Below are 24,084 nucleotides of genomic sequence, written 5' to 3'. Positions count from 1 at the left end.
TACCGGATCTTGTTTTGCTGGGTGCCTTGATTCAGAGTTGACTGCAGTCCGCAGAGCTGAGAGTGTCCCTGTCTGGGGCTGCAGGAGGTTGTCACAGGAGCCAAGGGGGGCGTCTTCTGGCAGCACGGTCATCACAGAGCCCAACCTGTACGGAAGGAACAGCCTGGTGTGTGGCTTTTCTGCTCAACTCGGTGGTGATCGCAGCAAACACAGAGCTTACAGGGTCCTGCACCTGCTGTGAGCCTGCACTGGCCCAGGAGCTGCATCCATCCCCATCTGGTCCTCAGAGCTGGGTCATTGTCAGCATTGTGCAGGTGACACAGGCCCCCAGACCATGCCTGTGGACGCCACCCCACCCTGCCTCTCTGTTTTTTTAAAAAATAATTTTAATTTATTTTTGGCTGTGCTGGGTCTTCGTTGTTTTGCAGGCTTGTGTCAGGTTGTGGCAAGCGGTGGCTACTTCTAGTTGTGGTGCTTGGGCTTCTCATTGCAGTGGCTTCTCTTGTTGCCAAGCTCGGGCTATAGGGCACATGGACTCATTAGTTGTGGCTCCCAGGCTCTAGAGTATGGGCTCAAGCCCAGGAGCTGCAACTCCTGAGCCCTGAGTTGGGAAAATCCCCTGGAGAAGAGAATGACAACCCACTCCAGTATTCTTGCCTGGAGAATTCCATGGACAGAGGAGCCTGGCGGGCTACAGTCCATGGCATCACAAAGAGTTGGATACAACTGTGCGACTAACACTTCTCCTACTATGGGCTTAGTTGTTCCATAGCATGTGGGATCTTCCCAGACCAGGGATTCAACTTGCATCTCCTGCACTGGCAGTCTGATTCTTTAGCACTGAGCGACCAGGGAAGACCTCTCTGTTGTTTTCTAAAGATTAATTATTTTTATTGTGGTATAATTGACGTGTAACATTGTATTAGTTTTGGGGGAACAACATAATGATTCGATATTTGTATTGGTTGGGAAGTACAATGTTCACTCCAAGTCTAGTTAACATCCATCAACATACATAGTCACTGTTTTTTTCTTGTGATGAGAACTTTAACAATCTACTCTCTTAGCTACTTTCAAATACACAACACAGTATTTCTAACTGTCGTCCCCATGCTGTACATTACCTTCCCAGGACATTTATTGTATAACTGCAAGTTGTATCTGTCGTCACTCATTTCACCAAACTTCCTCAACACCCATCTCTGTCAGCCACCAGTCTGTTCTCTGTATATATAAACTTGTCTTGTTGTTTGTTTGTATGTTTTTAATTCTACATATAAGATCATACAGCAGTTATCTTTCTCTGTCTGACTTGTTTCACTTAGCATAATACCTTCAGTGTCTATCCATGTTGTAACAAATGGCAAGATTTCATTCTTTTTAAACATGAATAATACTGAATAATTGAATTGACTATTGAATAACATTCCCTGTGTGTATGTGTGTTATATATTATATATGTGTGTGTGTGTTTTCTTTATCCGTTCATCCATGGATAGACACTTAGATTGTTTCCAAGTCTTGGCTATTGTACATAATGCTGCAGTGAACAAGGGGCTGCATATATATCTTTTCAAGTTAGTGTTTTTGTTTGGATATATACCCAAAAGTGGAGTTGCTGCATCATATGTTAATTCTATTTTTAATATTTTGAGGAACCTCCATACTGACTTCCAGAGTGTCTGCACCTATTTATATTCCCACCAACAGTTTCATTTTCTCCACGTATATGCCAGTACTTGTCATCTCTTGTCTGTTTGATGACAGCCTTTCTGATAGGTGTGAGGTGATATCTCACAGTAGTTTTGATTTGCATTTCCCTGATGATTAACGATCTTGAGCATCTTTTCATGTATCTTTTTGGTCATCTATGTTTCCTTTAGAAAAATGCCTATTCAGATACTCTGCCCATTTTTAAAATTGGATTGACTGGAATTTTTTGGTATTGCTCAGTCCTGTCTGACTCTTTTTGACCCCATGGACTATAACCCACCAGGCTTCTCTGTCTGTGGGATTTTCTAGACAAGAATACTGGAGTATATTGCCATTTCCTTCTCCATCCTTTATCTTTTTTTCTTTTAACACTTACATTTTCATGTTCACCCTGAGCACTGAAGGATATCTTTCAGTTTAGAGGTCAGGAAACCAAGGCCCACATGTGGCTGTCTGCTTCCAGACGTGTTTTACTTGGCTCTTGCAGTGTTAGGTGTTTATTTGCTAGCACTGAAAACTTGGGACAGTTCAGTTCAGTTGCTCAGTCATGTCCGACTCTTTGCGACCCCATGACTGCAGCACATTAGGCTTCCCTGTCCATCACCAACTCCCGGAGCTTGCTCAAACTCACGTCTGTTGAGGTGGTAATGCCATCCAATCATCTCATCTTCTGTTGCACCCTTCTCTTCCTGCCTTCAATCTTACCCAGCATCAGGGTCTTTTCCAATGAGCCAGTTCTTTGCATCAGGAGGCCAAAGTATTGGAGTTTCAGCTTTAGCATCAGTCCTTCCAATGAATATTCAGGACTGTTTCCTTTAGGGTTGACAGGTTTGATCTCCTTGCCATCCAAGGGACTCTCAAGAGTCTTCTCCAACACCGTAGTTCAAAAGCATCAATTCTTCGGCACTCAGCTTTCTTTGTAGTCCAACTCTCACATCCATACATGACAGCTGAAAAAAACATAGCTTTGACTAGACAGACCTTTGTTGGCAAAGTAATGTCTCTGCATTTTAATATGCTATCTACTGGAGATCAGTAGAGAAATAATTCCAGAAAGAATGAAGGGATGGAGCCAAAGTAAAAACAATACCCAATTGTGGATGTGACTGGTGATAGAAGCAAGGTCCAATGCTGTAAAGAGCAATATTGAATAGGAACCTGGAATGTCAGGTCCATGAATCAAGGAAAATTGAAAGCAGTCGAACAAGAGATGGCAAGAGTGAACGTCGACATTCTAGGAATCAGCGAACTAAAATGGACTGGAATGGGTGAATTTAAATCAGGTGACCATTATAGCTACTACTGTGGGCATGAATCCCTTAGAAGAAATGGAGTAGCCATCATGGTCAACAAAAGAGTCTGAAATGCAGAATGTACTTGGATGTACTTGGATGCAGTCTCAAAAATGACAGAATGATCTCTGATCGTTTCCAAGGCAAACCATTCAGTATCACAGTAATCCAAGTCAATGCCCCATCCAGTAACGCTGAAGAAGCTGAAGTTGAATGGTTTTATGAAGACCTACAAGACCTTTTAGAACTAACACCCCAAAAAGATGTCCTTTTCATTATAGGGGACTGGAATGCAAAAGTAGGAAGTCAAGAAACACCTGGAGTAACAGGCAAATTTGGCCTTGGAATATGGAATGAAGCAGGGCAAAGACTAATAGAGTTTTGCCAAGAAAATGCACTGGTCATAGCCAACACCCTCTTCCAACAACACAAGAGAAGACTCTACACATGGACATCACCAGATGGTCAACACCAAAATCAGATTGATTATATTCTTTGCAGCCAAAGATGGAGAAGCTCTATACAGTCAACAAAAACAAGACCAGCAGCTGACTGTGGCTCAGATCGTTAACTCCTTATTGCAAAATTCAGACTTAAATTGAAGAAAGTAAGGAAAACCACTAGACCATTCAGGTATGACCTAAATCAAATCCCTTCTGATTATACAGTGGAAGTGAGAAATAGATTTAAGGGACTAGATCTGATAGACAGAGTGCCTGATGAACTATGGACTGAGGTTTGAGACATTGTATAGGAGACAGGGATCAAGACCATCCCCATGGAAAAGAAATGCAAAAAAGCAAAATGGCTGTCTGGGGAGGCCTTGCAAATAGCTGTGAAAAGAAGAGAGGCGAAAAGCAAAGGAGAAAAGGAAAGATAAAAGCATCTGAATGCAGAGTTCCAAAGAATAGCAGGAAGAGACAAGAAAGCCTTGTTCAGTGATCAATGCAAAGAAATAGAGGAAAACAACAGAAAGGGAAAGACTAGAGATCTCTTCAAGAAAATTAGAGATACCAAGGGAAGATTTCATGCAAAGATGGGCTCGATAAAGGACAGAAATGGTCTGGACCTAACAGAAGCAGAAGATATTAAGAAGAGGTGGCAAGAATACACAGAAGAACTGTACAAAAAAGATCTTCACGACCAAGATAATCACGATGGTGTGATCACTCATCTAGAGCCAGACATCTTGGAATGTGAAGTCAAGTGGGCCTTAGGAAGCATCACTAAGAACAAAGCTAGTGGAGGTGATGGGATTCCAGTGGAGCTATTTCAAATCCTGAAAGATGATGCTGTGAAAGTGCTGCACTCAATATGCCAGCAAATTTGGGACACTCAGCAGTGGCCACAGGACTGGAAAAGGTCAGTTTTCATTCCAATCCCAAAGAAAGGCAATGCCAAAGAATGCTCGAACTACCACACAATTGCACTCATCTCACACGCTAGCAAAGTAATGCTCAAAATTCTCCATGCCAGGCTTCAGCAATACGTGAACCGTAAACTTCCAGATGTTGAAACTGGTTTTCGAGAAGGCAGAGGAACCAGAGATCAAATTGCCAACATCCGCTGGATCATCAAAAAAGCGAGAGTTCCAGAAAAACATCTGTTTCTGCTTTATTGACTATGCCAAAGCCTTTGACTGTGTGGATCACAATAAACTGTGGAAAATTCTGAAAGAGATGGGAATACCAGACCACCTGACCTGCCTCTTGAGAAACCTATATGCAAGTCAGGAAGCAACAGTTAGAACTGGACATGGAACAACAGACTGGTTCCAAATAGGAAAAGGAGTATGTCAAGGCTGTACATTGTCACCCTGCTTATTTAATTTCTCTGCAGAGTATATCATGAGAAATGCTGGACTGGAAGAACCACAAGCTGGAATCAAGATTGCTGGGAGAAATATCAATAACCTCAGATATGCAGATGACACCACCCTTATGGCAGAAAGTGAAGAGGAACTAAAAAGTCTCTTGATGAAGTGAAAGAGGAGAGTGAAAAAGTTGGCTTAAATCTCAACATTCACTATATTGATTCTTCCGATCCATGAACACGGTATATTTCTCCATCTATTAGTGCCCTCTTTGATTTCTTTCACCAGAATTTTGTGGTTTTCTATATATAGGTCTTTAGTTTCTTTAGGTAGATATATTCCTAAGTATTTTATTCTTTTCATTGCAATGATGAATGGAATTGTTTCCTTAATTTCTTTTTCTACTTTCTCATTATTAGTGTATAGGAATGCAAGGGATTTCTGTGTGTTGATTTTATATCCTGCAACTTTACTATATTCATTGATGAGCTCTAGTAATTTTCTGGTGGAGTCTTTAGGGTTTTCTAAGTATAGGATCATGTCATCTGCAAACAGTGAGAGTTTTACTTCTTCTTTTCCAATTTGGATTCCTTTTATTTCTTTTTCTGCTCTGATTGCTGTGGCCAAAACTTCCAGAACTGTGTTGAATAGTAAGCGGTGAAAGTGGGCACCCTTGTCTTGTTCCTGACTTTAGGGGAAATGCTTTCAGTTTTTCACCATTGAGGATAATGCTTGCTGTGGGTTTGTCATATATTGTTTTTATTATGTTAAGGTATGTTCCTTCTATTCCTGCGTTCTGGAGAGTTTTTATCATAAATGGATGTTGAATTTTGTCAAAGGCTTTCTCTGCATCTATTGAGATAATCATATGGCTTTTATTTTTCAATTTGCTAATGTGGTGTATTACATTGATTGATTTGTGGATATTGAAGAAATCTTGCATCCCTGGGATAAAGACCACTTGGTCATGATGTATGATCTTTTTAATGTGTTGTTGGATTCTGACTGCTAGAATTTTGTTAAGGAGTTTTGCATTTATGTTCATCAAAGATGTTGGACTGTAGTTTTCTTTCTTTTTTTTTTAAGCAGGATTGCTTTTTTAAAAAATTATTGAGCTGGTCCACTTTTATATATTTTGGAAAGTACCAAATATTTTATATATTTTAGCTGTTTGGTGGGGAGTCATATATAAGATCCTATTTTCTGAAAATAAAATTTTACTTCTTCCTTTCTCTTTTGGATGCCTTTCTATATCCTATTTTCATGTCAGATTACTCTAACTCAGACTTCCTTACTGTCTTTATTTGGAGTGGTGAGCATAATACCCATATCTTGTTCCTGATTTTAAAAGAAAAAGCTTTTCAGTTCAGTTCAGTTGCTCAGTCGTGTCCGACTCTTTGCGACCCCATGAATCGCAGCACGCCAGGCCTCCCTGTCCCTCACCATCTCCCGGAGTTCACTCACACTCACGTCCATCGAGTCAGTGATGCCATCCAGCCATCTCATCCTCTGTCGTCCCCTTCTCCTCCTGCCCTCAATCCCTCCCAGCATCAGAGTCTTTAACAATGAGACAACTCTTTGCATGAGGTGGCCAAAGTATTGGAGTTTCAGCTCTAGCATCATTCCTTCCAAAGAAATCCCAGGGTTGATCTCCTTCAGAATGGACTGGTTGGATCTCCTTGCAGTCCAAGGGACTCTCAAGAGTCTTCTCCAACACCACAGTTCAAAAGCATCAATTCTTCGGCGCTCAGCCTTCTTCACAGTCCAACTCTCACATCCATGCATGACTACTGGAAAAACCATAGCCTTGACTAGACGGACCTTAGTTGGCAGGGTAATGTCTCTGCTTTTGAATATGCTATCTAGGTTGATCATAGCTTTCCTTCCAAGGAGTAAGCGTCTTGTAATTTCATGGCAGCAGTCACCATCTGCAGTGATTTTGGAGCCCCAAAAAATAAAGTCTGACACTGTTTCCACTGTTTCCCTATCTATTTCCCATGAAGTGATGGGACCAGATGCCATGATCTTTGTTTTCTGAATGTTGAGCTTTAAGCCAACTTTTTCACTCTCCTCTTTCACTTTCATCAAGAGGCTTTTTAGTTCCTCTTCACTTTCTGCCATAAGGGTGGTGTCATCTGCATATCTGAGGTTATTGATATTTCTCCTGGCAATCTTGATTCCAGCTTGTGGTTCTTCCAGCCCATCATTTCTCATGATGTACTCTGCATAGAAGTTAAATAAGCAGGGTGACAATGTACAGCCTTGATGTATTCCTTTTCCTATTTGGAACCAGTCTGTTGTTCCATGTCCAGTTCTAACTGTTGCTTCCTGACCTGCATACAGATTTCTCAGGAGGCAGGTCAGGTGGTCTGGTATTCCCATCTCTTTCAGAATTTTCCACAGTTTATTGTGATCCACACAGTCAAAGGCTTTGGCATAGTCAATAAAGCAGAAATAGATGTTTTTCTGGAACTCTCTCGCTTTTTCGATGATCCAGCGGATGTTGACAATCTCTGGTTCCTCTGCCTTTTCTAAAACCAGCTTGAACATCAGGAAGTTCACGGTTCACATATTGCTGAAGCCTGGTTTGGAGAAATTTGAGCGTTACTTTACTAGCATGTGAGATGAGTGAGATGAGGGATTGGGAGCAGGAGGAGATGGGGACGACAGAGGATGAGATGGCTGGATGGCATCACTGACTCGATGGACGTGAGTCTGAGTGAACTCCAGGATTTGGTGATGGACAGGGAGGCCTGGCATGCTGCAGTTCATGGGGTCGCAAAGAGTCAGACACGACTGAGCGACTGAACTGAACTGAACTGAACTTAGGATAGTCATAGCTTTTCTTCCAAGGAGCCAGTGTCTTAATTTCATGGCTGCTTAATTTCAAGTCCAGCTTGAACATCTGGAAGTTCTCATTTCATGTACTGTTGAAGCCTGGCTTGGGAGAATTTTGAGCATTACTTTGCTAGCGTGTGAGATGTGTGCAATCGTGCAGTAGTTTGAACCTTCTTTGGCGTTGCCTTTCCTTGGGATTGGAGTGAAAACTGACCTTTTCCAGTCCTGTGGCCCCTGCTGAGTCTTCCAAATTTGCTGGCATATTGAGTGCAGCACTTTCACAGCATCATCTTTTAGGATTTGAAATAGCTCAACTGGAATTCCGTCACCTCCACTAGCTTTGTTTGTAGTGATGCTTCCTAAGGCCCACTTGACTTCACATTCCAAGATGTCTGGCTCTAGGTGAGTGATCACACTATTGTGGCTATCTGGGTCATTAAGATCTCTTTTGTATAGTTCTTCTGTGTATTCTTGCCACCTCTTCTTAATATCTTATGCTTCTGTTAGGTCCATACCATTTCTGTCCTTTATCGAGCCCATCTTTGCATGAAATGTTCCCTTGGTATCTCTAATTTTCTTGAAGAGATCTCTAGTCTTTCCCATTCTGTTGTTTTCCTCTATTTCTTTGCACTGATCACTGAGGAAGGCTTTCTTATCTCTTCTTGCTATTCTTTGGAACTCTGCATGCAAATGGGTGTATCTTTCCTTTTCTCCTTTGCCTTTCCTTCTCTTGTTTTCTCAGCTATTTGTAAGGCCTCCTGAAACAACCATTTTGCCTTTTTGCATTTTTTTTTCTTTGGGATGGTTTTGATCACTGCCTCCTGTACAGTGTCACAAACTCCATCCATAGTTCTGTAGGCACTCTGTCTATCAGACATAATCCTCTGAATCTGTTTGTCATTTCCTCTGTATAATTGTAAGGGATTTGATTTTGGTCATACCTGAATGGCCTAGTGGTTTTCCCTACTTTCTTCAACTGAAGTGTGAATTTTGCAATAAGGAGTTCATGATCTGAGCCACAGTGCACTCCTGGTCTTATTTTTTCTGACCGTAAAGAGCTTCTCCATCTTTGGCTGCAAAGAATATTATCTGTCTGATTTCGGTATTGACCATGTGTTGACATCCATTTGTAGAGTCTTCTCTTGTGTTGTTGGAAGAGGGTTTTGCTATGAACAGTGTGTTCTTTTGGCAAAACTGTTAGCCTGTGCCCAGCTTCATCTTGTATTCCAAGGCCAAACCTGCCTGTTACTCCAGGTATCTCTTGACTTCCTACTTTTGCATTCTAGTCCCCTATGATGAAAAGGACTTCTTTTTTGGGTGTTAGTTCTAGAAGGCCTTGTAGGTCTTCATAGAACCATTCAATTTCAGCATTTTCAATATTCCTGGCTGGGACATAGACTTGGATTACTGTGATATTGAATGGTTTGCCTTGGAAACAACAGAGATCATTCTGTCATTTTTGAGATTGCACCCAAGTACTGCATTTCAGACTGTTTGTTGACTGTGAGTGCTACTCCATTTATTCTAAGGGATTCTTGCCCACAGTAGTAGATATAATGGTCATATGAGTTAAATTCACCCATTCCAGTCCATTTTAGTTCACTGATTACTAAAATGTCGATGTTCACTCTTGCCATCTCCTGTTTGACCACTTCTAATTTGCCTTGATTCATGGACCTAACATTCTAGATTCCTATGCAATATTGCTCTTCATAATATCAGACTTTGCTTCCATCACCAGTCATATCCACAACTGGGCCTAGTTTTCACTTTGACTGTATCTCTTCATTCTTTCTGGAGCTGTAGCTCCATTCTTCTCCAGTAGCATATTGGGCACCTACCCACCTGGCAAGTTTATCTTTCAGTGTCATATCTTTTTGCCTTTTCATACTGATCATGGTTCTCAAGGCAAGGATACTGAAGTGGTTTCCCATTCTCTTCTTCAGTGGATCATGTGTTGTCAAAACTCTACATCATGGTCTCTTCATGTTGGATGGCCCTACACAGCATGGCTCATAGTTTCATTGAGTTAGACAAGGCTGTGGTCAATTTGATTAGTTTTCTGTGATTGTGGTTTTTATTCTGTCTGCCCTTTGATGGGTAAGAGGCTTATGAAAGCTTCCTGATGGGTGATACTGACTGTGGGGAAAACTAGGTCTTGTTCTGATGGGCGGGGCCATGCTCAGTAAATCTTTAATCCAATTTTCTGTTGATGGATGGGGCTGTGTTCTCTCCTTGTTGTTTGACCTGAGACCAAACTATGGTGGAGGTAGCGAAGATAATGGCGAACTCCTTCAGAAGGTTTCAGGCATGCACTGCGGCACTCAGTGCCCCCGACCCTGCAGCAGACTACTGCCGACCTATGCCTCCACCAGAGACCTGTGGACACTCACAGGCCAGTCTGAGTCAGTCTCTTTTGGGGTCACTGCTCCTTCTTCTTGGCTTCTGATGCACATAGGGTTTTGTTTGTGCCCTCCAGGAGTCTGTTTCCCCAGTCCTATGTAAGTTTTGTAATCAATCCCACTGGCCTACAAAGTCAAATTCTCTGGGAGTTCTCAGTCCCTTTTCCAGATCCCCAGGTTTGGAAATCTGTTGTGGGTCCTAGAACTTTATTAACAATGTGAGAATTTCTTTGGTATAATTGTTTTGCAGTTGGTGGGTCGTCTGCTCAACAGCTCTACAGTGAGGTTAAATGCGACCTCCAAGAGGGCTTATGCCACAGCCTGTGTGACCAGGTAGCTGCATCCAGAGTCCCTGACCCTGCGGCAGGCCACTGCTGACTCATACCTCTGCAGGAGACTCAAATACAGGTCTGGCTCAGTTTCTGTGGGGTCTCTGTGTCCTTGTGCACACAAGATTTTGTTTGAGCCCTCCCAGCATCTCTGGCGGGTATGGGGTTTGAGTCTAAATGAAATTTTGACCCTCCTACCATCTTACTGGGGCTTCTCCTTTCCCCTTGGATGTTCAATATCTTTTTTGGCAGGATCCAACCTCCTGTCGATGGTTATTCAGCAGGAAGTTGTAATTTTGGAGTTCTCACAGGAGAAGATGAGCACATGTGCTTCTACTCTGCCATCTTCTTATAATAAATAGTAAACTTGGGACAGTTCACAGTAAAATTCCGAGGAAGGAATTGCTCAGCATCTTTGAGGGATGATCTCATCTCTGACACCTGGAAGGCAGAGCCCCTTCTATGTCACCGTGGCTGGCCGGTAGCTTCTGGGACTGCACATGTGACTCCGTTACTTGGTCTTCTGGTGCCCATCAGTGCATCCTGGCTTCTGGCAGTTTCTGGAAGGATTGAGAAGGAGATGTATCTGGGCTTTAACATGATTGCCTGGCAGTATCAGCTGTCCTTGGGGGTGGGATGGGCTGGGCTGGGGGCCCCAGTGACAAAAATTTACCCCCCTGGCTTAGCCTGCAGGGATGTGTGAGAGTGGGAGGCATTCAGTTGAGGTAAAGTTTGCCCTGGGGTGAGCCCTGAGGACAAGACTGCCCTGCTCACAGGAAATGTGTATCTGGGGAACAGGACTTCCTGGCCCAGGACCACTGTGCTCATGGCGAACTGGGTAACAGAAACGTGGCCAACATAGTGGTTGCAGCCTCCCCTTCCTCCTCAGTCAGCTTTGCTCTTCTCTGCCAGTTATTTATGAGCATGTTGTGATTTTCTGTGGTGTGTTTGTTAAGTTATTTAATTAGGCATCAATTGTTTGCTCTTGTCTTAGCCTCTCTTGGTGATGTGAAGAAATCCATTCTACAGTTTTCAAATCTGTATTGAACATACCTGCTACCAACCCCCTGCTGCTTGCTTGTAGAGAATCAGTGTTTTTCACTATTCTTTCTGAGTGCTCAAGGGCGCTGATTTTGGAAGAGGAAGGTAAGATATTCCCATGGTGGTAAAGACAATTCAAGTGTGGAGAGAAATACAGAGGGAACAATTTTTCCAGGAGAACTCCTGCCTGCAGCTGGGGTCCCTGGAGGGGACCCTGCTGGTTTCCTTCTGGGAGATTTGAATGGAAGGCAGCCTTTGGGACTGGAAGATTTTTTTTTTTAATTTTTAATTTTGTTAAAATACACATACACATGGTTAGATGGCATCACAAATTCAATGGAAATGAACTTGAACAAACTCTGGGAGATAGTGAAGGACAGGGAAACCTGGCGTGCTGCAGCCCATGGGGTTGCAAAGAGTTGGACACGACTGAGCGACGGAACAACAGCGGCAAAATACACATAAGAAAAATCTACCTTCGTAACCATTTTTCAGTGTACGGTTCAGTGGCATTAAGTACATTCACATTGCTCTGCAAACCTCACTACCATCTGTCTTTCCCTCTTTTCATCTTGCAAAACTACAGCTCTGTCCCCGTGAAATACTAACTCCCTACTCGCCCCTGCCTCAGCCCCTGGCACCCACCATCTAGTTTTTCTTTTCTTTTTAAAAAATTCTTGGTTGCATCGAGTGGCATGTTGGATCTTAGTTTCCTGACTAGGGATTGAACCCACACCCTCTGCATTGGAAACATGGAGTCCTAACTGCCGGACCACCAAGGACGTCCTGACACTATTCCTTTCTGCCTTTAGGAAATTGACTTCTTCCCAGGTGGCTCAGTGGTGGAGTCCACCTGCCAGTGCAGAAGACCTGGGTATGATCCCTGGGTTGGGAAGATACCCTGGAGGAGGAAATGGCAGTCCACTCTAGTATTTTTGCCTGGGAAATCCCATGGACAGAGGAGCCTGGCAGACTACAATGGGACATGATTGAGCTACTGAGCACGCAAGCACGCACACACAGGGACCTCACAGAAGAGGAGTCACACAGTATTTGCCCTTCTGTGACTGGCTTATTTCACTTAGCATGATGTCCTCAAGGTTTGTCCATGTTGTAGCAGGTGTCAGAATTCTGGGGAAGGAGACTGTCAGGATGGGATGGGGGGGTCACCATGGACACCCCCTGAATTCTGTGTCAGTCTCATCCTGGCTTGATCCTTGGGGGAAGATATTTCCCAGCATTTGGCCAAGCAGGGTTGCTGCGATGGCCTTTGTGCAGGTCCTGTGAGAGGTATGACTTTAATCCAAAAGAAAATTTTTTAAAAATATTTATTCATTTGGCTGCACTGGGTCTTAGTTGCAGCATGTGAACTCTTTAGTTGTGGCATGGGATCCAGCTCCCCAACCAGGGATTGAACCCAGACCCCCTGCACTGGGAGCTCAGAGTCCTAGCCACTGGACCACCAGGAAAGTCCCAGAAATTTTTTAAAAAATTGATATTTACACTTTTGGGGCATAGCCTCACAGTTGCTGGAGTCCTGAACTAGCATTATATAAGAAAATCTTTACATATTCAACAGTTTTACAAAGGTAGTGTGTATGTTTCAGTGCTACCCTCTCAGTTCATCCCGCCCTTTCCTTCCCCTGTTCTCCTGAAGAACTCATGATGTATAACCAAGTATCCTCATTTTTTTTTGGTTTGTTGATAATATTTATAATGAATCATAAAATTCAGATAACAAGGAATTACCGAGTGAGATGCAATGAAAGTGTAGTGAGGATTGCCTGGCTGTGGTTTAAACCAAATAAATGTCAGTCATTCTTTCTCATGGCAGCTTCTGTTCTTATTGTTGTGGAATATTAAGTGTTTACAGTTTAGTTAAATCACCCCTCTGCAGAATGCAGGGTGCTGTCCATGGTATTTCTGACTTGGGAGTTACCTGGTGTCCTAGAGCCAACTATGGGGATCTCTGTTGTCAGCCCAGAGCCAAGTCTCATTTTGCACAGTGATCCTCCTTTCCCAGCTCATCCCTTATTCCTCTTTTCACATCAGAGTCCTTCAAGTGGAGAATCCAGTTCTGCATCCCGTTCCTTGTGTGGCTTTTGTTCTACTTGCACATTCAAAGCCTTGTTGCCCAGTTTTCATCTGGTGGTTTCTGGAGATCTTGCCCTTCTGGACTTGGCAGGGCGGGTGTTGGCCAGTGACCATTCCCACTGTGGCCTGGGCGGCTCCCACCCACATAGCTCACTGCTTTCAGAGAGGCCAGTGTCCCCCAGAGTCACCCCCCTTCCTTCCTTTGTCTGTGGTCTGCTCCTCATTGGCATTTATGAATGTTGGTATCAAAATGCAGAGCATTTGTAACACTGATGAGTTCATCTGCTTACTTTAAAATTTAGCATTCCAGACAGTTGAGATGATTTCACCTTGGAGTGAGGTCGCAGGCTGATGTCATAATCCTTGTGTTCTTGTCCTGAACCCGTCTTCTCTCCAGGTCAGGGCTTGGGTCCAGGACCCCCAACCATGCAGTGGGGGCTGCTCTGGCCGTACACTAACATCTTGCTGAAGCAAAGGCCCTTGTCTCTTTAGCATTCCTCTAATCCCCCACCTCATGACCTTATTAAAAGGGAAAGCAAGAAGGGTTTGTCCTGACACTCCACTCCTGAGCATGCCTGAGCCTTCTGCTGGATAATCCCCTCTCGTCTATCCATGATTGACACCCAGCTTATTGGCACACAGCTTCCTCAATTTGCTTTTCTTTTCATCTCCGCTGCTCCCCATTATGTTCTAAAATTAATATAAAAAAATCCATCTAGTGCACAACAGAGTTCAAGTCAGACAGCACTGACAGGCTGATAATGAAAACAGCTGCCCCTCCTGCCCTGGGCTTGCACACCCCAGCCCCAGGGAGCCCAAGGGTCTCTTCCTCATCTGCTTTTATTCCAGTTTTATGGGGGGGGGGGGAAGGACATTTGTTATTATTTTCTATTGTGGTGAAATAGCCATAACATGAAACTCAACTCACCATCTTAACCATTTTTAAGTGTATACAGCTCAGTGGCATTAAGTACATTCACATTGTTTGATGGATGTAGAGATGATCATGCAAGTGAAGTAGGTCAGAGAAAGATACCATATGATATCACTTATATGTGCAATCTAAAATATGAGGTTTAAGAGGGAGAGGACCTATGCATACCTATGGCTGATTCATGCTGATGGATGGCAGAAACCATGACAATATTGTAAAGTAATTATCCTCCAATTAAAAATAAAATAAAATAAAAAACACACAAAATAAAATATGACACAACCTATTTACAGAACAGAAACAGACACAAAGAACAGACTTGTTGCCAGGTGGGGTGGGGAGGTGGAGGAGGGATGGCTTGGGAGTTTAGGATTAGCAGATGCAAACTTTTATCTATAGGATGGATAAACAACATGGTCCTACTGTATAGCACATGGAACCATGTGGTAAACCATAATGGAAAAGAATATGAAACAGAATATATATGTATAACTGAATCACTTTGCTGTATAGCAGAAATTAACACAACTTTGTAAATCAACTATACTTCAGTAAAACCCTCATAGCTCAATTGGTAAAGAATCCGCCTTCAATGCAGATTGAACCCAGGTTCGATTCCTGGGTCAGGAAGATCCACTGGAGAAGGGATAGGCTACCCACTCCAGTATTCTTGGGCTTCCCTTGTGGCTCAACTGGTAAAGAATCCACCTGCAGTTCAGGAGACCTGGGTTCCACCCCTGGGTTGGGAAGATCCCCTGGAGAAGGGAAGGGCTACCCACTCCAGTATTCTGGCCTGGAGAATTCCATAGACTGTGTAGTGCATGAAGTCGAAAAGAGTTGGACACAACTGAGCGACTTTCACTTTCACTTTTCAATACAACTTAAAAAAAAAATGACATTCACATTGCTGTGCAGCCATTACCTTCCCAAGTCTTTCTCATCTTGCAGAACTGACACTCAACACCCACTATAAACACTCACTCCCCATCCTCCCCTCCCCCAGCCCCAGGGAACCACCACTGGACTTTATGAATTTGATGGCTCTGGGACCTCAACAAAGTGGGATCACACACTGTGGGTTACTTTTTAAATTATTTATTTTTTAATTGAAAGTTAATTACAGCATTGTGTTGGTTTCTGCCATACATCAACATGGATCAGCCATAGGCATATATATGTCCTTTCCCTCTTCAGCCTCTCTCCCGCCTCCCACCTCTCTAGGTTGTCACATAGCAACAGTTTGAGTTCCCTGAGTCATATAGCAAATTCCCACTGGCTATCTGTTTTACATATGTTAGTGTATATGTTTCCATGCCACTCTCCCCATTCATCCCACCCTCTCCTTCTTAACCCCCTACCCTGTCATGTCCGTAAGTCTTGTGTGGTCAGGGTGTTCCACACAGCATGGTGTCCTGTGGTTCATCCATGCTTTGACACATCAGCATTTCCTTCCTCTTTAAGACTGAAAAATATTCCGTTGTGTGTGTGTGTGGACCATGCTTTGTTTATCTGTTCATCTGTTGATGGACACTTGGGTTATTTCCACCCTTCAGCTGTTGTGAATAAAATGCCTTTGTAGACGTGAGTGTTCAAGTATGTTTTCAAGTTGCTGCTTTCCCTTCTTTGGGAGTATACCCAGAACTGGGATTGTTGTATCACAGACAGTTACCATTTCTTCATTTTTATAACTGATCTTATCTTGTTCTCAGATTCATTGTCCACTGGGTACATGGACATGCCTGCTCAATCGTGTCCAACTCTTTGCGACCTCATGGACTGTAACCCTCCAGACTCCTCTGTCCATGGGATTTCCCAGGCAAGAAAACTGGAGTGAGTTGTCATTTCCTTTTCCACAGGATCTTCCCGACTTGGGGATCAAACCCTCATCTCTTATGTCTTCTGCATTGCAGGCAGATTCTTTACCACTAGCGCCTTCTGGGAAGAAAAAACAGCATGGTGGAGCCTTAAAATATTACATAATTACCATATGATTCAGCAATTCCCATTCTGAATATAGACACAAAACAACAGAAAGCGAAGACTCAGATATTTATTTGCATAACCGTGTTCATAGCAGTGTTATTCACAACAAAAGGAGAACATAACCCAAGTGTCCAGCAGATGAGTGAATAAACAAAACTTTGTCTCACGAAACATGGAATACTATTTTCACCTTTGAAAAGGAAGGAACTTCTGACACATTTTACAACCTGGATGAACCCTGAGAACACTGTGTTGCCTGAAATACACCAATCAAAATGGGCAAATACTGTACTATTCCACTCACACGAAATACCTAGAGGAGCCAAATTCAGAGACAGAAAGTAGAATAGTAGGTGTCAGGGGCCAAGGGAGGAGGGGGGTGGGAACTTGGTCTTTAATGGGGACAAACTTTCAGTTTTGCATGATGAAAACAGCTCTGGAGGGACTTCCCTGGTGGTCCAGTGGTTAAGAATCCACCTGCTAATGCAAGGGACATGTCCAGCTACTGAACCTGTACACTAGAGCCTGTGCTCCACAGCAAGAGAAACCACCAACAACGAGAAGCCCGGGCACCATTACTAGGGAGTGGCCCCCACTCACCACAGAGAAAAGCCTGCACAGTAACAAAGACCCAGCACAACCAAAAATAAATGAATTAATTAATTTAAAAAAAGATTTTCGAGATTATAGTGTGAATGGACTTAACACCCTGAACCGTTACCTAACAAAATGGTTAAGATGGTACATTTTATGTTATATGTATTTTACTACAATTAGAAAGAAAAACCCTAACAATTGAATAGTTAGTCCATTTGGGGTAAAATATTGGTATACTTTTTGGACTGTCAAAAATGTTTGGAGAACCAACTCATGTTTTCTGATTTTTGGGGTATTGGTATAAGCCTTGACTTACAAACAGTCTCAACTATTACATGTGGCTAAGAAACTTAAGTGACAGCAGAGTTAAATAAAGTTGGCATTTATAAAATGAAGGGAAAGAAAGGGTAGTTGGGGTCTTCTGTGAGAATACATTTATCTCAAAGATCACACAAACAAGGCAGTAAATTTACAAAATAGGATAGTGTCAGGCATGTCCAACATTCATGAAAATTGGCAAAAACACATTTCTCGCAATCAGCCTAGTGTTGTCAGTATAGTTATTGTCTTGAGAAAATCCCATTTGTAGAAAATAAGGGCTGTAGAGCAAGGCACATAAAGTTGTAACTTGACAAGTTTTCCATTAAGTGGAAGCTAGAAAGAGATGAGAAGATAACTGAAAAGCTGGCTAGCTTTACTTTTTGTCAGTTTAGGGCTCCTAAGAAGACTATAACCTCTCGGTTCTGTTTACCACCAAGTGCTTATTAATTGGGAGGAGGGGGCTGGTGACCTAGATGTTCGTGCCTCTGCTGGTGGTCAGCCGTCACCTGTAGTTTTCCACTGAGTGTTAAGAGTTGTTAGCTTACAAGAAGCCTGACAGTCTATTTGTAATTGCTAAATTTCTCAAATATGTTAATGACTTGACTCTAGTTAGATGTGACAATTTAAGAATTGTAACTGACACACGGATACGTTCTTGTTTTTGGAATTGAATGGCTAGTGTGAAACCACTGTCTTTAGGTATTTATACTTAGCATTAGAAAGTAGATCATTTTTTAACTTATGAAGGCCGGTCACATATTAACGTGCCTTTGATGGCATTTGTGCCAATAAGGGGAACTGATTTCTTCAGTCAGGGACTGGATTGCTAATTGTATTAACGGAAGACACTGCTCAGAGGTTGGGCTCCCCAGCACAGAGTATGGGGAGTATGGCCAGAGGACAGAGTATGGCTCTGTCCTCTTCCTGGGCCAAATGTCTTGCTGCATAGGGGTGGGGCACTCACTGCACAAAGCCAGGTATCTGTAGGACCCCAGCTGCACTGCCCCTGGCCTTGCCACTCTGCCCATGTCACATCACCTGTCTGAATGCCATTCTCTAGGGATGGTAAGTCCTTGGTTGCCATGGGCGGCGCCCATGGCACTTGGTCATTGTGATAATCCTCACATGATGAGGTAAGACTTCTAGCTTGATTAAAATACTGAACCTATGAAAACCCAAGAGGTGATTCTGTCTGACAGTAACAATGAGAAGTACCTAGTGAGGCTGGAAAACCTCAGTGCCTGGGGTTGTACACAGAGAGATTGTGGGGTTTGATGACTGACAGAGGGACTGGGACAGTTTAGTGTTGATTTCAGAGGACAGTGGCCTTGGGGTCCTCCCTCAAGTAACGGTGACTGTCTCTACCCCCGGTCCTAGGTTCGTATCACTGTTCTTCTCTGACACCTTTGCTGTGACTTCCTTGATTTTCCGTACAGTCAGATTAGTGAGACTTTGTCCTCATATGCCCAGGAGAAGAGCATATATCATTGTGCGTGTGTGCTCAGTGGTATACTTTTTGTGACCCCAAAGACTGTAGCCCGCCAGGCTCCTCTGTCCATGGGATCTCTCAGGCAAGAATACTGGAGTGAGTTGCCATTTTCTCTTCTAGGGGATCTTCCAGTCTAAGGATCAAACCTGAGTCTCCTGCATCTCCTGCAGGCAGGTTCTTTTCCACTGTGCCTGGCCCAAACTAAAACAGAACTCATGCAGTATTGGTTCAAGGTTTGCTGAAATACAAATAGAAGTGACGAGCATCTCCCAACCCTCTAGATTCTAGTATGTGAAAACAAGGTGCTGCATTTTCAGAAGGGAACACTGCTGAGGGTAAGTCAGGTCTTCACTGAGCATCATACACCACGATAAGTTTCCCATGGATTGGTTAGTTGGTAAGTGTCCTATGGACTCCTTTGTTCAGTCCATGAGTTGGGTTGGGAATATGTGCTGGGCATGGGCGTGGCCAGGAGGTTCTGTAAATGGGCCCACTCGGGTCTGCAGTAAAAAGGGCCTCATGCATGTCAAGTGGTGGCCAGTTGTAAGCTGGGGCACATCAGGGGTCACTGGGCCATGTGGTCTCAGCCCATAGATGGGTTCCTTGGCAGGGTGGTGGGGGCCTGTGAGGGTAGGAAGAGGGCAAGGACCCGTATGCAGGTGCCTGTCAGGTCTTTCCATCACCTGTGCTTCTGCTTCGTTGGTCAAAGCAAGCCACAGTCAAGCAGCTTCAGGAGTGGACAAGAACTCCGTCTTTTCATGGGAGGAGTGGCCAAGCAGTAGACCAGTTTTGCAATCTGCTATTGGCACTCTTCTGAGCACTTCCCAAGTATTATATATTAGTTATCTCCTGCTGTGTAACAAATCAGCCCTAGACCTAATAGCTGAAAACAACCAATGCTTGTATATCCCAGTTTCTGTGGGTCAGAATCTTGGCACAACTTGCCCAGGTCCTCTGGCCAGGGTCTCTCAGGGCTGCAGTGAAGGTATCAGCTGGGGCTTCATCATTTCATGGTGCTGCTGCGGGGACTGGGTTCCAATCTCACATGGAGGCTGAGGGTAGACTCCCAGTGCTCCCTGGGCAGGACCAGGAGTCGGGTCATTGAGGGCCAGCACCCAGATTGTTTCCTACACACTGACCTCATGCACTACATGTACTCTCATTATCTTTTGTTTTCAATCAAGGAAATTAAGGCAAAGAGAGGGTCCCCCAGGTGGCAAGTGGAGGAGCTGGAGTCAGATGCCAGGCTGAAGGGCCACGGAACTCTGCTTGCCGTGGAAGGGAAGTTGACACAGCTGACCACAAATGCATTAGCACCCTGTGTGCGTCCAACACCATCATCAGAATTGGCAAGTCAGGACATAACACTGTCTACCTGCCAATCCATCCTTATTATACTAAAAGCAGCCGTAAATCAATAGGAAAATATTACCATCGGATGGAAAACATCTGCAGCAGATGCTAGTCGGCAGGTCATTGAAGAAATAGGAAAGGCAAACAAACAGAAAGGGCTGAACCCCATGAGTAATCAGAGAAATGCAAATTGAAACAGTTCTCTTCTTCTTCCTCCACCCTCTCTTTTTCCCCTTCTTTTCCACCCAACTGGTGAAAGGTCTTTCAAATATTTATCCTCAGTGTGGGTAAACACATACGAGGACAAATACTGTCATACCCACTGGAGGAAATGTTGATGGCTGTTATCTTAAGGAATACAAACATTTATACCCTTTGGTCAAGTCATCCTCTTTTGAGGGGTTTGTACTAAAATCAAGGATATCAGTAAAATGTGTGTGTGAGGCTACTCACTGTGGCTTTATTTTTCTTAGTTGGAAATTGGAAGCAACCTGAATCTCTCGCAGTAGCAGATGGTTTTGTTGTTGTTCAGTCGCAAATTCCTGTCTGACTCTTTGTGACCCCATGGACTGGAGCATGCCAGGCTTCCCTGTTCTTCACTGTCCCCTGGAGTTTGCTCAAAGTCATGTCCATTGAGTCAGTGACCATCTCATCCTGTCATCTCCCTTCTCCTGCCCTAAATCTTTCCCAGCATCAGGCAGGGTCTTCCAATGAGTTAGCTCTTCACATCAGGTGGCCAAAGTATTGGAGCTTCAACTTCAGTAGGAGTTCTTCCAATGAATATTCAGGGTTGGTTTCCTTTAGGATTGACTGGTTTGATCTCCTTGCTGTCCAGGGAACTCTCAAGAGTCTCCTCTAGCACCACAGTTTGAAAGCATCAATTCTTTGGTGCTCATCCTTCTTTATGGTCCAGCTGTCACATCCATACATGACTACTGGAAAAACGATAGCTTTGACTATGTGCATCTTTGTTGGCAAAGTGATGTCTCTGCTTTTTAATACGCTGTCTAGGTTTGTCAACACTTTCCTTTGAAGGAGCAAGCGTCTTTTAATTTCATGGCTGCTGTTCCTTGCATGGCTGCAGGATGGTTATAGTAGCCATTTTAAAATTATATGCCCATTAATAGCGTATTTTCAAAGAATATTCAGTGGTGTAAGGAAATATTCATGTTATGTTAAACGAGCATAGCAAGAGTCCTGCTACAGTAGAATTCCAATTTTGCACAATGTAGGTATGCAGGGGGGAAAGAGCCTGAATGGAAACCGGTCAGAACACAAGCAGTGGTTATCTCCAGGTGTGGGAGGTGGTGGTTATTCAGTTGCTGAGCTGTGTCTGACTCTGGGACCCCATGGACTGCAGCATGCCAGGCTTTCCTATCCTTCACTAATGGTGCCTTAATGTCTGGTTCTTGTTCTTATCCAGCTCATCTTTCAGTGACTGCAACATCCTGTCTTCTCTCTTTTGAGCAATTTCCTAAGTGAACCATGTTTTTGTTGTTGTTGTTTTGGTTTTTTTGCCTGTTTGTTTTAAAATTTTTTACTTACTTATTTTTATTTTTGGTGCACTGGGTCTTCATTGCTGCACATGGGCTTTTCTCTAGTTGAGGCAAGTGGGAGCTACTCTCTAGTTGTGGTGCCCCGGCTTCTCTTTGCAGTGGCTTCTTTTGTTGCAGAGGCTCTAGGGTATGGGGACTCAGTAGTTGTGACACTTGGGCTTAGTTGCCCCGAAGCATGTGGGATTCTCCCGAACCAGGGATCAAACCATTGTCCCTTGCATTGGCAGTTGGATTCTTATCCACTGAACCACCAGGGAAGCCTGAACCATGTTTGTTTTTAATAAAGGAGAGTCCCACCAAATTTCCAGCAGGTCTTGTTGGATCTGGCAATCCTCAGGGTCAAATACCAGGTGCATACATTCAGGGGCGGCACAGAGGGTCTGCTGCCATTGGCTCCTCAAGGCCAGACTCCCCTTTACTGACCAGCAGGGAAGGTGGGGTCTGTGGGGACCCTAGGGGGCCCTGGGGGGACAAGGGGTTGGTGTTCTTGGAGTTAAGTGTCCCTAAGTCATTATCTCAGAAAAACCCAGATTGTATTTGTGTATTTTCTGTTTTCAAAGATGTTTTCACATTAGTTTTCCCAAACCTAATTTCAAACAAGGCAAGCTACCTTGAGTAGTAGATGGAGAAAGTGAGATTAAATCAGATCTACCTGGTCAAGCTGTCTCATTTTCAGTTTTCCAGAGGCAACACACCATTTATCATGGGAAAGCATTTTCAGGAGCTTGCAGGTGAACTGTTTTGTTACAGACTTGAAAAGGTAAAACTCTGTTCTTTTCATTCTTGAGGTGAACATTGTCGTCCGTTGATGGTTCCTTTGGCTACCTGTGGGCATCATGTGTAAGATCAGATTGGTCAGTGTCAACGCTCAATGCCAGGGCACTGGAGGAATGAGTACCTGACATTTAGGGTACAGAACAGAATGGATTTTGTGACCTGGGCCGACTTTCCACCAGAGGTGCCCTGCTCAGAGCCCGGGTACCCATCCTGGGGTTCCTGTAGGGGGTGAATTCCATGTTGGTAACATCCCTGCATCAGGGCTGAAAGACTGACGGGTGCCACAAGGGCTTCTGAATGTCCACTGTGTGTCTTCACTCCAAGCCCCCATGTTCATGAAGGATATTGTTTCCTCTCACTGTGCTGTTTTATGGAAGGCTTGTGTCAGGACAGAAAGATGATCCACATGTGGGCCAGGGCTTCTAGAAGCACACCTGGTGGCTTAAATTAGAAATGAAAGCATGTTGTGATCACTTCAGTAGCTCCTGCACCAAAACTGGGCTTCCCAGGTGGTGCAATGGTAAAGAACTCACCTACCAATGCAGGAGATGTGGGTTTGATCCCTGGGCCGGGAAGATTTCCCTAGAGGAGGAAGTGGCAACCCACTCCAGTATTTTTGCCTGGCAACTCTCATGGACAGAAGAGCCTGTTGGGCTGCAGTCCATGGGGTCACAAAGAGTCGGACATGACTGAGCAAGCATGCACGCACCAAAATTGAAAGAATACTGAGATTATTAGCATGGCTCATATGCAAAGATGATACAAAAATTTATGAAGCATTCCCTATTTTTGTACACCTGAAACAATAATAATATTGTAGATCAACTATAACTCAGCAAAAGAAAGACAAGGAAAGGACTTTGCATTTATATTTATGAAAGGGAAAAACTAAATAATTGGAAGTTGCATTAGTCTCATTTTTTTTTAAAAGAAACTGAAACGATCTTTAAGAACCTGGATATATCTTGAACAGAATGGGAATCAGGTGGTAGCGAGAGAACCTCAGCCTGCCAGACCGTGAAGCTGTGTGTTTGGTGAGGGTAGACACGTTTGCTGGGTAGCACAGGTGCTTAGACGTGGTTTCACCTTGTCCAGCCACAGAACAGCTTTTTTCCCTACGTGGAAATCTTTGATGGCATACTTGATTCTGTGTGCTTCAAAGGTTGCATTATATTGTTCTAATTTGTTGGATCATGGTCCCAGCAATGAGATATCACCTCACACCTGACAGAATGGCCATTGTCAAAAAGACTAGAAATAACAAGTGTTGGTGAGAATATGGAGAAATGGGAACCCTCGTGCACTGTTGGTGGGAGTGTAAATTGGTGTAGCCATTATGGAGAACAGTATGGAGGTTTCTCAAAAGACTGAAAATAGAAGTACCATATGATCCTGCAGTCTTACTCCTGGGTGTATATCTGGAGAAAACCATTTTTCAAAAGATACATACACCCCAATGTTCACTGTAGCACTATTCACAATAGCCAGGACATGTAAGCACCTATGTGTCTGTTGACAGAGGAATGGATAAAGAAGATGTGGGACATATATG

The 24,084-nt window shown here is 43.7% G+C and overlaps 1 protein-coding gene and 1 pseudogene across 1 annotated transcript in view; both read left to right on the top strand.

Annotated features, from left to right (window-relative positions):
• The window catches only part of ENTREP2 (endosomal transmembrane epsin interactor 2), a 244,939-nt gene that overhangs the window by 70,326 nt on the left and 150,529 nt on the right, over positions 1-24,084 (top strand). The window lies entirely within an intron of this gene.
• LOC128067174 (uncharacterized) lies at positions 23,226-23,323 on the top strand (annotated as a pseudogene).

The sequence above is a fragment of the Budorcas taxicolor genome, chromosome 21, assembly GCF_023091745.1.
Source record: "Budorcas taxicolor isolate Tak-1 chromosome 21, Takin1.1, whole genome shotgun sequence".
Lineage (NCBI taxonomy): Eukaryota > Metazoa > Chordata > Mammalia > Artiodactyla > Bovidae > Budorcas > Budorcas taxicolor.
The sequence above is the reverse complement of the archived record's forward strand: the minus strand, read 5'-3'. Positions and strand labels throughout refer to the sequence as shown.